Below are 12038 nucleotides of genomic sequence, written 5' to 3'. Positions count from 1 at the left end.
CCTTAAGCTTAACAGTTCGCTCTCAAACCGAATGTTTCTCTCTCTCTCTCTCTCTCTCTCTCTCTCTCTCTCTCTCTCTCTCTCGTTCTCAAGCTTGAAGCTCCTAAGCTCCAACTCCATTAGACCATAACTAATTACTCTCTGTGTATGTCTCTCTCTCTCTCTCTCTCTCTCTCTCTCTCTCTCTCATCCATTATGAAGCTCCCATAGTCGTTATTTCTCTCACTCTGTCGCGGCCAGTTGCCAAGCGGGCCCAAGCCTCACCATTTTGAAACTAGCAAAGAGAGATCGACATACATATAAATTGTTAATTTATGGGACGTACTAGCGGACTCGACTAGTTCATGGAGGCTACAAGAGATAGATAATCTATCAAAAAACCCAGTTTAAGTGGTCTCTAGCTAACGCGGTCTTAAATGTGTGTTAGACATCAAAAGTGACTTTCTTTTACCGTCTACCCTCATGGGTTTCACCCTTCAGTACCCCCATATAACGTGCGTTCACGGGGTATTGAAAAAACCTCTATTTTAACATGTTTGAATGAATAAAATGACCCCTTATTTTAATGTATCTCTATTGAATTGCCTAAAATTTTTGCATTTTAAAACTCCTTTCAAAACTTACGCTATACATTAACATGATTACATAGTGCAACCCCCCGAGCTTTTATCGCAACCTTATCCAGATAAGTTTGTATAGCTACGAGACTTCGAATGGAATAGAAGTTAGTGATTAGCAAGAGCAAAGTATCCTCAACACTCTCACATGCTCAAATGTCATTTTTCACACTAAGGAAAATTCCCGCATAAAATAAATAGTCTTTTTTTAGGTCACCCGATTTCGATGTCAGAAGTTCTCTATAGTTTCCTCTAAATGTGCTCTATCTACTCCTAAGGTCAAAAACCAATTTTGGTGGGTGTATTGTGCATAGGGAGCAAAAATAGCTTGTAGACGAGCACGACTAAAAACATACTTTTATCGCAACTTATGTTAAACGAAAGAGCTTTCACTTGCAAATGCGTTGGTATGCTCGAAATAGCAATGTAACACAGTACAAGAGAGACACAAAGAGTTGAATAAATAGTAGACTCACAATAAACTTCTATAGCGAACGCTCAGTTCATTTTCCAAAAAACTTCACTCAATAGTGATACGTTAAGGTGGATGGGTTAGTGTGCCATTCATGGCATCAACATGATGAGAATAAGATTAGCGTAGGAGTTGATAATGGACACATAGTGAAATACAACGTAGTTCCAAAGAAAAAGATAGAATTAATATTATTCATCATAATTTGCCTTTATATAGGTATATACAAACAAACAACCTTTGGACATATGAGCACAAGATGTGGTTACCGATGCACAAACAGAAGTGGCTAGTCTTTACACATGGGTTGTAAGAGATTCTTCACATAGGTTATTGACACATAATTTTTTCTTGGTGGAAGAGATTGTTCACACAAGAGATGCAACAAAAGACCTCATCCCAACAATCTTCCCCTATGTGGGTTTTGGTTGCATATCACTCACATAAGATTATCCTCCCCTCAAAACACACTAGGGTGAGGCATGAGGCACACAAAATACAAGCCTAGCCTTGAACACAAATATACCTCCTTTAAACACAAAGGGTGTAGGCATACAAAATATCAGGGTGTAGGGGCACACACAAGCCTCCGCTGGCAAAAATAGAGTGTAATGTACAATTGAGAGAATTCTCATAGTATATCATTGTGTACCAAGCCAACAATGTTTTTTTTCTCATTGGTAGAATCTTCAGTGGTGGCAAGGTTGATTTTTAATTTTCCCTTATCCTTGAAATTCTCTTTGTGATTGGTAACTTGTGAAGATTTTTTGTGAATCTGCAATATTTTGTAGCATGGTTGTTCTTGCTACAAACGCGGCAATGGTTGACCTCATAGCAATCTTTTGCAAGATGATTAATCTTCCACAATGTGTACACTTTAAATGATTTTTGTGGTTTTAATTGTAGCGATTGGATGAGATTACAAAAGCACCATTGATCTGTAGTTGATTTCCTTTGAGTTTCTTTTCATGCCCTTGAAGAGAGTTTATTACATCTTCAAATTTAGAAACATGGTCTCTCTCTTTAAGCACTATTACAATTTGGCTAAAATTTGCATCTGGTGTACTGATTTGAGACGCATAGCAATTTGGTCTTCATTATCTACAACACATTTTATATATGTCAACTATGTGCAAATACTTTTGAGCCTATTTACAACTATGAAAATCTCCAAGTGTTTACCACACTGTTTTACCACGTTTTGTAAAGAGAAGGTGCAAATTCAATGAAAGAAACAAGAGACAGGAGGGCGGGGGGTTCTTTTGTGTGTTTAAAGTATTACTACGACTTTCTCCGCTGTTATTATCCTTGTTATTACCGCGCTCATTACCGTCGTTATATCCGCTGCCCAAATTTAGCGCATAAACTTTCAAATTGTGGATTAACCCCCTCCCCCCCCCTTCCTTCCCCACCAATTCATATTTTTGTGTTTCCATCCTCTTAGTAAAGATTAAAGAATATTGTATATAATTTTCAAATATAAAAAAGAAGAGAGAGAGAAAGAGAGAGAGAGAGAGAGGGGGGGGGGGGGGGGGAGGGGGAGAGAAGGAGGCGGGGGATATAAGTTTACACTTGGTTACAACTAAAATAATCATTGTCAATTGCTTAACATAATTGAGCATATTCTCAAATCTAAAGAGAGAAAGAGGAGGGAGAGAGAGGTGAATGGATTACAGGACCAAAAAACTTCATAACTGCAGAATGTTTATGAATCATCTTCCAAAAGATCTCTACATGAAGCATCATCCAATTCTAAGCCCATGGCTCCTAAATCAATAAAGAGAGAAACGGAATTGTCGTTTGTGAATGCATTTCACGCTTCATCATCTTTAATTGAGTTCGTCATCCTCCATCTCATCATCTTCATCATCATGACAGTCATCCTTGCTAAGACTTGCTGCCACCAGACTTGATTCATCGACCTTCCTCTCCTCTACTTCCACCTCATCCAAAGCTGGAGGTGGAAGAGGGTCGAAGATAATCTCCACTTCATTAGTGGAAAAAATGGTTCTCCCCCGAGGTGTTATGGGAATTACGAACCAAAGTTTTGGTTGGTGGATTGCTGGGATATAGATGAACTATAAAATAGAAGCTCAAAGTGAGTAACATTGGTACAACTAACACAACAAGTAAATAAGAATAAAAAAGGTACATGTCACTCACCTTATCACAATTGCACGATAAAACTAAATTATCATACCTCCCTGTGTGATGCACACTAGAGTCCACCATGTAGAGGCCATTCTCATGTCGTCTAGACACATTTGCAAACCACTTGCACTCGAAGATAAAGCTATGAAAGGTTCTAAAATTAACCTTTAGTATCCTTTCAATAGTTCCACAGTACCTGGCTTCATCACAGTCTGTGTCAAAGTTGTCCATGATGGCACAATCCATGGTGGTTTTACGCTCGTCAATGTGGCGCGTACGAAAGTGACGACCCTTTGACCACATAGAGTTAAAGGAAAGGAACTATAAAATAGAAAAATATATTAATTTATCAAATACATATTAAAGATAATTTCAAGAAATAGTGATACAATATGGTTTAGGTATATGAGTACTCTACCTTTGTTACGCAGCCTCGTGCATACTCCCATTCTTTGTTGGTGATGTATTCTCTGCGCGCTTTTTCCTCGGTCATTCTCTCATGAATTCGCTCTGCACAAATGAGATCTGGGAAACATGCAAGGTGTCTAGGCACTGGGGGTTCCCTCCTTCATCCATGTGCTTGTTTTCATGCTTTCCTCTCTTGCAAACGCCTTGCCTTTGCCAATGTCCACAAGTCCACCCACTTGGTCATAATCTCTACATTGAGAATGCAAAATTTAACGACCACTCAGGATAGATTCATATCCATGTTAAGTAGTTTCCCCTTTCCACTTGTCAAGTGTGAAGTCATCCTTGCATCTTCCTCGCATGACCACATGCAAGGCATTGAAGGATCAACTTGTGCCAAATATTGTGATATGTAAACAAATGCCTCTTGAACAATCCACCCTTCGGCCATACATGCTTCTGGTTGAGACCATAGCCGCCCAAAATCTTTGAGAGTCTTTAAAAACCTCTCTAAGAAGAACATCCATCATGAGTGCACTACTCCACATATAGCTATCTCCTCCACCATGTGAAACAAGACGTGAATTTGACTAAGAAGGACCGATCTGAGGAAATGCATCTTCAATGGCACACACAGTTTCTACTGCAAGTGTTTGAGCAGCAAGGATAGCATCTATTTTGATTTCCTTGGAGCTTACAAATCTGCAAGAAGACACACAAGGACACACTAAGTGCTAGTTGAAATTATTGTGTACATAAAAAAGGTGTAGTTGAGTGGAGTCTTGTGGTGTACCTTACTAGCTCTCCGAGTGTGAAAATAGTGTCCCCGTCTTTCTTGTCCCAACATATACACATACTCACCGGTAGAATGAACTACAATGTAAATAAAGGAAAGGGAAAGTGAGTGATAGTCATACACACAAACTATAGATAGGATAGGGAGTATGAAGATTACGTGAAGTATCTTGTGCCAATCATGGGACTTCAACCCATACAATTGAACGCTTCCACCCTTCTTCGCTTTTGTGAGAGCTCCCTTTAGGGACCTCATGTATCCTCTTGGTGTGCGAATAGAGGTAATGGTACCCTTCACCTTGTCTAATTATTCTTTTGCTAGCATCCATGGTGCTTTAGGAAGCACAATCTTTCCACCTGGGGCACGCCCTAGAGTAGCAGAGGCGGGGAGATGTTTTAAAAGCCTCAAATCCTCCCTCGCACCCAAAGAGTCCTTCTTGCCAATAATGTGGTCCCATAGTGTCTGGGCTACATTCTTGAATATGTGCATGGGATGCAAGAGGTGTTGTATTTTAAAGTCCTTCCAATACGGAAGCCTTAAAAATATGGAATACCTTGACATACCTTTTGGTGGAGGACACGGAGTCGGATTGTTGTTGTGGTGTTCCTCCCAAATGGTTGCCCAATCTGCCATCGTGAGCTTTAGAGGAGCCTTCCCATTTGTTGGAGCCTTGTGCTTGTTATGTCCTTGGGGTAAGAAAAAATATTGTGTTTGGATAGATTACCTTGCGCAAGGAATCGGGCCTCTCCATCACTAACGATGGCCTGCAAGTAGGACATGCATTGTGTCTCGATGTGGACAACCTTGTATACATATCATATGGTTAGAGTGATTAGTGAACTCAAGTGAGCTAAAGGGAGAGAAGGAATGAGGGAAAGAGAGATATAAGACAGGGGGTTACCAAAAATCTCTCCAAGCCCAGGATAGTCATGCATAGATCACATAAGGATTCCCCTCACTTGAGCCTCTCTCCCCCCCTTTGCAAGTGAGACATCGACAACATGAATTCCTCTCCATAACTCCTCCAACTCCTCGATGAGGGGCTTGAGGTAAATGTCAATATTTGAAAATTTGTACTTCCTTCGCACAAGCAAGGAAAGAAGTATATTACTCTCCTTGGTTGTCTCCCATGGTGGAATATCGTAGTTGACGATCACCACAGGCCAAGTGCCGAGTTGACACCATCACTTGCTAATCCAAGCCTCAAGTATCGAGTCTCCAACCCAAACCTTGACCATTGAGTTTCGATGTGCCTCCATGCAGGTGAATCGGTAGGGACATGCATCATTCCATCATTTGAGCGATGGTCTACGTGCCACGGGAGAAGCTCCACGGTAGACCTGCTTTTAAACATGTGTTGGATGCGAGGAATTAATGGAAAATTTCTTAATACCTTGCAAGGTAGGTATGCCCCGCTCACACCTATCTTGTACCGTGCCTCCCCGCACACAGGACATGAGGTAGCATGTGCTGCTCATTGCAGAATAGCATGCAATCATTGACGCACGGATGTATGCGCTCATACTCCATTCCAAGTGCAGTGACATACGATCTAGCTCTGTGATGATCTGGAGGCATGTGTTGATCTTCGGGCAACATTTTGCCCATCAAACTAGAACAAACATGCGTATTAGTATAATTCCTAGAAGACGACACCATAAAGAGAGAGGAAGAGAGTATACAGTGCATCGACACTTACATTACTCCAACCTAATTTTTCTTGCAAGTTGAGTACTTCCAACGATGCTCGGAGCACCGAGTACCGTGCACTGTCATAAAGAGGTGTTTGGGCACTCTCATCAATCTATCCTCCATTTTGGCAGCCCATTTAGTGAAGGGTTGACAATCCTCCTCGCACACATCATGCTCATGAGCTAGTAGCTCATCACACATGTCGAACATGTGCTCATCTTCTACCTCAAAGTGCGACAAAGACGCCGTCGTAGACCGAATGAGAGGATCACCATGTGGTACAGAGATAGAGAGAGGGAAATAGAGAGGTAGAGAGTGATATATATATATATATATATATATATAGAGAGAGAGAGAGAGAGAGAGAGAGAGAGAGAGAGAGAGAGAGAGAGAGAGAGAGAGAGAGAGAGAGAGAGAGAGAGAGAGAATTAACTAGAGATAGCTACAGAGGTAGAGAGAGAGAGAGATAGATAGTCGATAGAGAAAGAGAGAGAGAAAGAGCTAGATTGGTGACCAATTGTGTGAAAAGGACAGAACCTCTATCTCTCTCTCTCCCTCTACAAGAAACTATGGAACTAAAAGAGGCAAAGGGGTTTTGTCCGCTACATGCATTGCCATGTACACCTGGGAGTGCACGTATGTGTCTACCCATATAGGATTTGACCAATAAAGACGAGATTTTGACTTGGTGGTCCTGATCTCCATACACCTCTGGACCGAGGTCATACACCTCTGGACCGAGGTGTACGGAGATTTGGCAAGACTAGAGAATGCGAGGTAGTACTTTACATTGTGAGGAGTATATATATTAAAACAACATTCATAATCATTGTAGATGGCAACGTCATCAACTAACATGGATGAAAAGATTGCATGTTCCTGCACGCTCTGCAAGTATCAAATCTTGCGCAAGCATAGGATATGTAATGAGCATGTGCACAAGTACGGAGAGTTTGCTAGAGAAACTGTACAGAATCTACGATACAACTCCTACGGAACGGGCATTGATTTTCGTGACATAGCACCTACATCTGAGAGAGAGAGAAAAAGGATTATGCGTGAAGGTCCAACCAATATAGATCCAAGGATGGAAGCAAAAAAGGGCTTACAGATAGAAGACGACGGCATGGAGGAGATGCTGGATGCCTTCTTCCAGACAAGAGAGGAGAACGCTAACGAAGCAACACCAGAATCCGTGCGCCTATCTCCTCAAGACATGTTGAGGAAGTTGGCACATCAACCAATCTATGAAGGCGCCAAAATATCTGTGCTTCGTACTTGTCTAGCGTTTTTGAATCTTCAGTCATTGTACGGGTGGTCAGATGCAAGCGTGATGCCATATGTTTTTTTTCAATTCTTGGCATGTGTCATTGGAAAGCTCAACAAATTCGAAGGGTAGTGAAGATTATAAAGCTTGAATTCAACAAAGTGCAGTTCCAGTGAGTCTTGTCTGCTCTAGAACTAGAGCACTAAGCATGAGATGGGAGGTAATCCAAGTAGGAAAAAGAAATGATTAATTTTAAAGTTTTTGGGAGACTTTGAGGACGTGAGAGGGCTAACCCTTGGGGCAATGCCACATGGTGCAGGTTTGATCGCACATGGGGAACCAGGGAAGATGGATCCAGGGTGTATATTTTGGTTTGTCCCTAAACTTGATGCATCACAAAAGGGGTGGAGCCCTTGGTAGCGAGGGGTCAAGACACCGTGCGGGGCTTGGCTCTGTGGAAGTGGGTGGGCGACTATAGCTGCTTGTTTTACTACCACGGTGCATTGGCACTATTGTTGTTGACATTGGCAGTTGTTATTGGCAGCAATGCCATCCGGTAACAAATGAAGGTTGGTGATGTGGTACCCTGTATGCGGTCATCTCCTGCACCAATACTTTTGAAGAGAGAGAGGGAGATCACTAATGGCACTGTATGTTCCCCGCTTAAGGGTTGGTACTATGGTTGCTTGGAGAACAAAACCAAGAAATAAGTGGGATTCACATGCTAGAGGCAGTCCTTTAAATAGAGGAAAGTCCGAAAATAAAAAGGGGGAGTTCCCACGCCCTAGGGATGCTGATTTTTTGCATGGGAGAGTTCTTCTTTTGGAGTCGAGGAGCAAGGAGGGGCTGATTTAGGGAAAGTGAAGCGAGCTCTTGAGGCAAGAGCAAGCGGGCTCTTTTGCAGAAAGGAGTTTTTGGCATGGAGAAGAAGGGGCTCAACGAGGAGCTGTAAGAAAGGAGAAGTTCCAAAAGAAGGATTTTTTTTTAACGAGCTTGTGGAGGAACTCTAGGCGGTGGAGAAGGAGAAGGGCTGGGGCCGTTTTGGAGCCAATGACCATCAAGGAGGTTGTGCCTGGCGCTCCCAGTGAAGAGAACCGTATGGAGTTAGAGCCTATGATTGCCTAGATTTTGGTTGCTCGAGGTTTCCATGCAGAGCCACATGTACTCAAGGTTTTATGGATGTCTGTAGATGGTTTTTTGGTCGTAATTGAGGCAAAGCATACCATTGTTTCGTGTCGTTTCTTCTCCTTCCTTGCCCCCCATCTTCCCTTTGCTCTGTTCCAACTTTATAGGGCCATTGTTCAACATGTGTGTGCCTCCTTGGGCCTTCGTGCGTTTGAGAGAGAAAGAAAGAGCGTTGTGCGTTGTGGCACGATCATAAACGGGTTGGACGAGTGTGGATTGTTGTTGATTGTGTTAGTTTTGATGGTGAATTCTAGTGGATAGGGGTGCATAGATTATCATGGGCTATAGAGAGGTAGATTACTTGGGTTCCGGGTGTATTCCCATTTCCCCCTATCCATCTTTTGGTGCCCTCACTAAGGAGCCCTGTTGCTTCAATTTGAACTTTAAACAGGTGTTTGAAATCTGACAAGCGGTTGGCTGATGGTCAAAATATTTGGCGGTTGTTTTTAAGGATAGCAGAGATGATGGAGCCAAGATTTGGACCTATATTTATAGGTATTGAAGGCCCTCAAGATTGGTTTAGCAAATTTTGAATAATGGATGATGTCGATGCATATGTTGACAGATGTGGAGAATTTTCATACGGTGCCGCTGCTGATGCATGGAGGAGCAAAGGTTTGGTTTGATGATTTGAAGGATGATGATCGAACTTCATGGTACGAATTGTAGAGGCCGTTTCTAGAGTGGTTTCGAGAAGTGATCACCTCAGCAAAGGCTGGTGCAAGATTGAAGGTGGTGTTCCATGATGTAAGTACAGATTTTCCATTTTTCTTGATCAATTTGAAGCCTGTTATAACTGATAAGTAGTTAGAGATTGCCACTAGGGTGAAAGGCAATCAGTTTTTGAAGCTATCAAAGTTTCTTGAGTGCATGCATCCGAGGATTCGAGATAAGGTGGAGCTTGTCTTGTTGAAGCCTACAAAATATGTGCTGGTCTTGTTGAAGCCTGCAAAATATGTGCCCGTTGCAAAGCTAGCAGAGTACTCTATGGTTCAACCAAAGGAAATGCTAGTTGTGCAAAATGTAAAGCCTATTGAGGTAAGGCCAACAATTTATTATGTTCCTTGGAGTTTTCCAATCCATGACGTGCATGTGCGTGTGATGGATGAGTTTTTCAAAGAGAATAAGCCCCTTGTTGAAGTTGGCTAGTGTGCCAAAGAGGTAGCAGATGCGGGGATATCCTAAGTAGATTGAAGAGGTAAACCATGTTCTTGTGGAAAGCTTGTATGAGAAGGTAGAAGATTGCAATCAAGTTGCAGATAGCAAGGGTTCAAACAAAGATGAAGAAAGTGTGCAAAGCCTAGATGAAGGTCAAGCATTTGTGGAGGAGCAAGTGGTTGAAGATGTTGATATGGAGTTAGTGTATGATGCTGATGAATATGGAGAGACCAGTTCCAATTTTTGGGAGACAAGCAAGGAAGATAGATTAGATAATCCCACATCCTATGGAGAGGAGATAGAGTCTGATGAGCCGATGATGGTAAAGGTAAACATGATTGATTATGTAGCTAATGATGTGGTCATAGCCATTGTGTAAGAAGAACATGTTGAAGTGCCAAAGCAAATGAGAGAGGATGTGCTATCAAAGGGCGCATGAAGTGGAAATTGTGTGGAGGTACAATTTGTTTAAAGTTTGCAAAGGAGGATAAATTTGAGTCCATGGATAACCAAGTTGACAACGAGATGGTGATGAAGCAGAAAACGAGGGGGTTGGGCATATTTTTGAATCTCATGATGTGATGGATATTGACCAAGGAGAACAGTAGATGGAGGTGCCCATGGATTACCGAGTTGATACTATGGGCACATGCCTTTTGGATCAGGTATGTTGTGAAAGTGAAGCTGATTGGGGATTTCATGATCCCTAGGTTTACATGGATAAAGAAATGCAAGTGCTTGATGATAAAGCTTTGACCAAGGTACAAGTGATGTGCGGGTTAGTCCCTCTACAAGTGGATAGTCTAGTGCATCAGACATGTTCTACGGGGAAGAAAAGAGATGTCGAGGGTGAGTATTTCTGAAGCATCACTAGGTTTTGTATTCATTCTATGTGGTGTATGGAGATAGCCAAAAGTTAGAGTGCATCAAACGGAGTTCGAGTCTGCAAGTTATAACAATTTGAAATTGGCGGGCAATTGTGGTAAAGTGATGCTAGATGTCTTTCTTCAATTTTTGTGTGCTTCGTTGAAAGGTTCAACAAAGTCAGAGGTAACCAAAGATTATACAGCTTAAACTCAACAAAGTGGAGTTTTGGTGAGTCTTGTCGGCTCGAGAACTGGAGCACTAAGCATGAGATGTGATGTACTCCAAGCAGGAAAAAAAAATGATTTATTTATTTATTTTTGGGGAGACTTGAAGACATGAGAGGGAAACCCTTGGGGTAGTGCCACATGGCACATGTTTGATCCCACATGGGGAACCAAGGAAGAGGGATCTAGGGTATATATGCTGGTTTGTGCCTAATCTTGAGGCATCACAAAAGGGGGCAAGCTCTTGGGATCTCTCAGTTCTCAGGTCATGGTGTTGAGTGGGGCTTGGCTCTATTTTATAGGACTAGTGATATGGCCAATTGAAAGTTTATCGGGGGCCAATTGTAGGGGCGACTTAACTACAGCCGTGGGACTTTCATTGGGGGGTTGAACCATTAAGAAACTAGTCATATAACATTGGATAGAGGGAAAGAGAACACGCCTGGAACCCAAGTAATCTGACTCTCTATAGCCCAAGATAATCACTACACCCCAATCCACTAGAGTTTACCATCAAAACTCACACAATCAACAACAATCCACATCGGTTGCCCATTTAGGATCATGCCACTACACACACTTGTCTCTGTTTCTCTCTCACATGCACAGAGGCCGAATCAAGAAACCCATTCATTTGAAGTCACATGGTAGCTTACATGTCCAAGAGGTAAACCCCATGAGGCTTGGCATTTGGTATGTTTGTGGGATTGATCAAGTTCCAAAAGGTAGTGGGCATCATGTGAAGACAATAGAAGCTGATGGTACATAAATAAGATGCTTGTTCAATGAGTTATGGCAAGATAAAGCTGGGGGATATGTACTAAGAAAGTGAATAAATATGTTATTATTCTAGAATTTAGACATACGGTTTGAATCCATGAGGAACGGAAAATCCAGTGGGATACTTACAACTTGAACACCGGGCCTTGCGAGATCAATAAACTAGATGCATCTATCATATACCCCATGACAGAGTCTGAGTGGGTTTCACTCTAAAGAAGAATGGGAAATGGATAGTATGCATTGACTACAAGCCATTAAATGCGGTTACCAAGAGAAACCATTATCCCTTGCCATTTCAGGATGACATCTTAAACCAAGTAGCTGGCCATGAAAGGTACTCAATCATGGAAGGGTTTTTTAGCTATTTTTAGATAGAGATTTCACTTGAAGATTGATTATTGATGCCAATTATGGGGGT

Source organism: Adiantum capillus-veneris, chromosome 22, assembly GCF_014529385.1.
Source record: "Adiantum capillus-veneris isolate H3 chromosome 22, ASM1452938v2, whole genome shotgun sequence".
In the NCBI taxonomy this organism is placed as follows: Eukaryota; Viridiplantae; Streptophyta; class Polypodiopsida; order Polypodiales; family Pteridaceae; genus Adiantum; species Adiantum capillus-veneris.
Note: the sequence above shows the minus strand (reverse complement) of the source record.